This window comes from Parambassis ranga, chromosome 12 (genome assembly GCF_900634625.1).
Source record: "Parambassis ranga chromosome 12, fParRan2.1, whole genome shotgun sequence".
In the NCBI taxonomy this organism is placed as follows: domain Eukaryota; kingdom Metazoa; phylum Chordata; class Actinopteri; family Ambassidae; genus Parambassis; species Parambassis ranga.
The window spans coordinates 1,895,949-1,902,977 of NC_041032.1; positions in this window are offsets into that span (position 1 = coordinate 1,895,949).

Below are 7,029 nucleotides of genomic sequence, written 5' to 3' on the forward strand. Positions count from 1 at the left end.
TACAACCCACAGTTGAACTAAGGCTAAAGCATTTTTAAACTACTGTTTTTTAGACACCACCTAAAACAGCCTATACTGAGAGAATCATTTCCATGTGAAAAAATCTGATTATTCTTATTATTTATTCTTATTTATTTATTATTTTTATTATTTATATTATTATTCTTATTTTACGATATAAGATTTTACTCTTGATTTTTTTTTACATCAACATACACTTTTTATCTGTAATGTATGTTGTTTGCTGCATGCTTGTTGTTGTGATCTAGCCTACTGAATATACATATGTAAATATATTACAATTAGAAAATGGATATACAAAAATGAGTGTGTATATGTGTCAATCCCTGATAAGCTGACAGATTTGCAAATGCTTTTTAGATGAAGGTGTTGCAAATCTTGTAATATTTCTTACAAGAAATATTACAAGATTGACTGGTCTGCTTATTGTGTTACCTGTAGTACACTTTAGGCTCACTTACAGCATACTACAGTTAATACAATAACCATTAATCCAATGAAAAGTTTACAAATAAATAAATATGCATTTTGTGCATGTGAGCACAATATATACATATATATGTTCCATGTAAACTGTCCGCCATTCTAGTGGCTTGTTGTAACCGATCTTAATGCACCTATGTCCTATTGAACCTGATCCATGTCTGATAAAACAAGTCCTGAAAGGGAGGACAGGAGGGGCCAGAACTGCCGTGGCTTGGTGGCTGATTTAAGGAAAGAGTTTTCTACACTCCTGAAGAAGAATATAGGGAATTGTTCTTTTACTTAATCTTTTAAGGTAATGTCTCCTCCCAGTATATTCTTAATCTAGAAGGTTGAAGCAGGCATCAGTAGTTTCCTGAGGCTTTATTGTAAGGATTGGTGATGCTTGGTGATTTGTTAGTATATGCTCTTACTAAATGATTTTATATACAGTGGGTACAGAAAGTATTCAGACCCCCTTAAATGTTTCACTCTTTGTTATATTGCAGCCATTTGATAAAATCATTTAAGTTCATTTTTTCCTCATTAATGTACACACAGCACCACATATTGACAGAAAAACACAGAATTGTTGACATTTTTGCAGATGTATTAAAAAAAGTGAAATATATCATGGTCCTAAGTATCAGAGCCTTTGCTGTGACTCTTCTATAATGAACTCAGGTGCGTCCATTTCTTCTGATCATCCTTCAGATGGTTCTACACCTTCATCTGAGTCCAGCTGTGTTTGATGATACTGATTGGACTTGATGAGGAAAGACACACACCTGTCTGTATAAGACCTTACAGCTCACGGTGCATGTTAGAGCACATGAGGATCATGAGGTCAAAGGAGCTGCCTGAAGAGCTCAGAGACACAATTGTGGCACAGATCTGGCCATGGTTACAAAAAAAAAACAGCTGCACTTAAGGTTCCTAATAGCACAGTAGTCTCCATAATCCTTAAATGGAAGATGTTTGGGATGACCAGAACCCTTCCTACAGCTGGCCATCCAGCCAAACTGAGCTGTCAGGGGAGAAGAGCCTTGGTGAGAGAGGTAAGGAAGAACCCAAAGATCACTGTGGCTGAGCTCCAGAGATGCAGTCAGGAGATGGGAGAAAGTTGTAGAAAGTCAATCGTCACTGCAGCCCTCCACCAGTCGGGGCTTTATGTCAGAGTGGCCCGACGGAGGACAAATGAAAGCCAGCATGGAGTTTGCTAAAAAACACCTGAAGGACTCCAAAATGGTGAGAAATAAGTTTCTCTGGTCTGATGAGACCAATATAGAACTTCATCACCTGTCTAATACAGTCCCAACAGTGAAGCATGGTGGTGGCAGCATCATGCTGTGGGGGTGTTTTTCAGCTCCATGGACAGGACAACTGGTTGCAATTGAGGTACAAGGGATATCCTGGATGAAAACAGTCTCTGATGTGCTCAGAACCTCAGACTGGGCCGAAGGTTTATGTTCCAACAAAACAATGACCCTAAGCACACATCTAACAGCCTACTGTTCTACAGCATTACTTAATTCAATGTATTTATTTGTAGCACTTTTTACAATCAGAATTGTCTCAAGGCTCTGAACTTGAAGCATCCTGCTACAATTAGAATAATAACATAGAAATATGACCACACACCTCACACTGTGGTAACATAAAAGAAGCAAAGACATAAACTCCACTGATGGAGAAAGAGTAATATAGAAGTAAGTACACAAGAAAAACGTGTGAAAAAAGTATAAAGAGGCATACCTGCTTCCTATTTAGATGATAAAAATTCATAGGCTCCCCACCTCTAGCATCCTTTTACCCCTTCATCCATCCGTCTATCCACCCCGCATCCACCCCCCTTCAATGGTGAAGCAATCTTGCTGCAGTCACAACCTTCTCTCCCTGCAAAATTAATTTGACAGGTTTGCATTAAGGCACCTGATCAATACCCACTTAGAGCTGTGAGGGCTAAAGCCAAGAAAAATAACACACCGGCCTCCCCTCCTCTCTCTCTGTACCAGATGAGAAAAAATGAATCTTGGACACTTTTTTCACACACCCTACCCCTCCCAGCTGCTCAACATTGCTAAGCCCTGCTCTCTATCAGACAGACACACACACAAATAAACACTCACACAGACACATGAAAGCCAATGAACACAGAGGGCCATATACAGGCACACACATGCAGCTCCAAGCTTCTCGATCACCAGGCTGACCTCCTGCCATTGATCGGCAGCCGTTAAGTTGACAGAGGGCTTGGAAGGTGTGTGTGTGTGTTTCTCCTTTGTGATTTCTACCAGGCACTTAAACAGGGAACAATCAACTATACAACCTTGATAGAGTCAAGACTGTATGTTTGTGATAGAGAGCCCAAAAACAGTATAATTTGTGTCTTGTTGAGATGAAATACAGAGTCAGAGTTTGACAGGAGTCCACGTGCAGCGCATATAAAATAGGAGAGAAGGGTCAAATGATAAAGACAACAAAGATATTTTAGAAATAATTCTCAACTGACAATGAAACTGAAAATCACCAATCAGTAAGTCTATTTAACCCCAAGAGGGTCTGCAGGACATGTTTTTGCTAAAGGGCACCTTGTCATGAGTTGTTCAGTGAGCTGACAGTTGTTCTAGGTTTCTGAATTGTCAGTAACTTACAGTTTGTTCCCAAGGGAAGTAGAACACTTTAACGTTAATGTCAGTTGCAATGGAGACTTATGGCTAATGGTGCATTTGGCAGTAAAGGATAAAACAAATATAATATTTTAGTCTTAAAGGATCCAATAAGTGGGGGTCAAGGCAGAGTTAACATTTCTCGACTAGGAGCGTCTGTATTGGGACAAGAGCTATGCTCTTCCACTTATCCCTTTCTTTCCTCTTCATCCATCCGTCACTGAGTCTTCCAGGGCTATCCCATCTCATCCAGGCAGAAATCAATACCTGGCCCCTGAGACAGGCCCTCAATAAACAGTAGAGAGAGAAACATGGGCCAGCCTGCAGAGCTAAAGCCCCCTCCCCTCGTCACTTCCCACTCTCCGCACAGTACAGAGTAAATGAACTTGCTACTTTTCCTCTAACTTCATCCAACCGACGGCAGTGAGCTCCATTCAATGTTTCAGCCCTCAAGGCCGCAGCAATGCTACAATCTTAGCCATCATTCATTCAAATGCACCTTTACACTCAAATAGGAGTTTGCTGACTGACGGGTGCATGAAGGAATGAGTGCATTAGTGGTACAGATGTGCAGTGTATACTCGGGTCTGACAAGAAAGATTTCAGCAACAGATATGTACCATCGCACATTTGGTGTTCCACATGGAGTCAGGTAGGCCTACCTCAGAAGAAACATATACACGTATCATGATTACTGAGACTTTATTGTAAGGATTGATGCTGTTTGGTTGTGTGTCAGTATATGCTGTCACAAATGCTAAAAATTTGATCCCTTTTACATTTTAGTAATGTTGCTTGTTGTTCCAAATCATCAGGAATATTTAAATTCCAGAAGCAGCAACAACAATTACATTAGCATTGTTAGGAGAAAACATATATGTGCTTTAAGTGCTGAATCTATGCCTACTGCACTGCAGCCTCACTTAGCATGAAGCTTGAGGTTAAAAGCTGTGTGAGCACTCCCTGTACACTCAGTTTTTGGCCTTTAAGAAATAAAGCTCATTTCACAAAATTTCAATCACTCCACCACTTCCCTACCAATACTTTAATATTGAACCATCCATCTTTGGGATGTTGGGAGACTTAAATGCTTCCAAATAGCTTTGTATTAAATCAGACTTGTATATTTCCCCATCCACTGACAGCGTGAACTCCAGGGAAAGAGAGAAACCGAATAAGAAACTGCTTTGTTTTGCCACTGAACTTTAAAAAGATTCTTGAGCTGCTTGCCAGGGATATTATCCAATATCTCCTCACTTACTTGGCTCAGTACTTTGCTAGATCGCCGGTGTGAGTGTATGTGTTTTCCCTCTTGCTTGCTTGATAGTTTGTTCATTGGTGAATTACTGTATATGTGCCTGCACACGCTTTCCTTGTTTTTCTTCTCCTATAGCTGAAAGCAGGAGTTGAAAAAGAAAAGACAGCAGTGGGATTTTACTTGTGAGAACCGAGGTCCGTGCACACTGAGCCGCCGCGATGCAATTTCACTGCAGCGTTGCCACTTTCAGGCCTATTCATCCCTCCCTGCTGAGCCCCATTAGAGAAGATGGGCAGGTGAACAAGTGCACATGGAAAACATGTTCCTCTAGGCGCTGCGGAAGCTACCAGCCACCACTCCCCACCCCACCTGACTCCCAGAACCGTTCTCCTCCACCCACACACACACAGAGCATAGTCCTTCTTAGCCAGATGTAGATTGGAATAGACATCAATAAATAATTTAGAGGTCTTGAGACTTTTAAGTAGGAATCTATGCAGTGTGAAACGCTGTTTAATCGAGTAACTTCTGACGCTGTATCAATCAAAGTGGGGTAAAAGCTGCTAACGTTGGCACAAAACGGAGAAGCTGGATTCATTTCCTTTTATTCCATCAGCCTCCCTCTCTCTACGGCTTTTTTGTCTAGTTGATGGGACATTAGGTGACATTTGTATTCATCAATTGACCTAGATTCACTGGGTCGACTGAAAGAACGGAAAGTGAGAAAATGAAGCAGCCAAAAAAAAAATCTGTTAGAATCAATGCAAGTCATGTTAATGTGGTTCATCAAAAGGCACTACATTTGAGGAATATGCACTTCAAAGAAAGCCCTTGATCTAACCTGCCAGCCACTTGATCAGAGGCAATTTCTTGATAAAAGGAAGAAAATGTAATAAAATGTCAGAAGACAATTTTGCTGCTAATTCTCACAGGCGCAAGGATGTACTGATATGATAAAATACTAAAGAGGCATGTATGCAAAAGGAGCAGTATCAAACTTGGGCACAGATGGACTGATTTGAGCAATATTTCCTCCTCACATATTTGCAGTTCATTTCACGATTCACAAATTGAAATGTTTTACATTTTGATAGCAATAACTCCCTTGATAGATCAAACCTTGTTCCTAAAAGAGAAGAAAAAGGTGTCTATATTATGGGTATATATATTTATGTGTTGTTTTACCACAGCTGAGCAATTTGCCTGCAAGACCATAGCTGTCAAATTATGGTTATATTGGAGCCTTATGCAGACAAGTTTGAACACATGCATACATATACACCCACAGAGACACGGCAGGCTAAAAAATGAAGGTGTGTCTGAGATCAAACACATACACAATGCTCAATCCTCTGGTGTCATCAGCAGATGTGTACATACCCTCGTCTGAATATAATACAGATAAGCTAATAGCCTTGGAGGCTCCCAGCCTGCCTCTGATCTCCTTAATATCTCTCCACACACACACATAGAAAGAGAGAGAGAGAGAGAGAGGCAGAGGAAGAGAGAGGACAAGAGAATGAAGTGTACCTGTGCAAATCCCATAATATTGTATCTCTATGCTGCTTCCCTCTGCTGGGAATCAGACCTGGTTTACATTTAGCATCTTTCAACAGACGAATGTGATCACTATACACGCACATGTATGTGAATAGGCTAGCATATGAAGCCATTTTCACATGTACACACAAGTAATATCATTTAGATGCAACTGTTTGAGAGGAATGTTTGCATGCAGCATACACATCTGCATATGATAAACAGCGTATTGTGTGAATAGCTTGACAATAGCCTGGTGCTTTGTCAAGATATTCAGCCTATTGTACTGATCCAGTTAAAAGCCCATGCATCCATTTTCTCAACCTGCTTTGTCCCATACAGGGTCACAGGGGGGCTATCCCAGGGCCTTTCCAAGCTGTCAATGACACACCACTCACACTCACAGCTATGGCCAATAAGGTTTTTTTCTACAGTTGATTTAATACATTTAAAAAGTGTATATGTGTGTTATATCTCCACATATCACTGTTGCTGGGACTTCCATAGCCAGTAAATAAAAAGCAAAGTAAATTCCCCTTCAGTCTCAGGCTTTGAGAGGATCTGAGGGGATCTGATAATCACCAAAGGGATTTGGGTTTGTGTGTGTGTTTGTGTTTGTGTAGTGCACTGTTTGATCTCCAGTACACTAAGAGGACGCACCACAGGGATACTCCAGTGTGAGCTCACCTAATTTTACCACACACACAGAAATGATTGTAGACATCTAAACATGCATGCCAACACAAAGTCACATACAAGCACAATAACATACAACCACTAGGGCGCTATTGCCCAGTAATAATTGTGTAATATCCTGGTAATATAAGGAGGTGATTTTTTAAATCAAACAGAGCATATGAAACCTTCCATTACTATGCAACAGCAAGGACAATTTATCAAGGTAAAAACACAACTGGGACAAAGTAATGACACAAATTTTAAATAAATAGCCAGCGCAAATCACATCTAACACAAACTGTGGGCAAAAACAAATCGTTGATGCTGACTCAACATGATTGGGACTAAATTACAATTCATCTCCATTTACATATACAAACGTTTAGCCTCAATCCAAGCCGC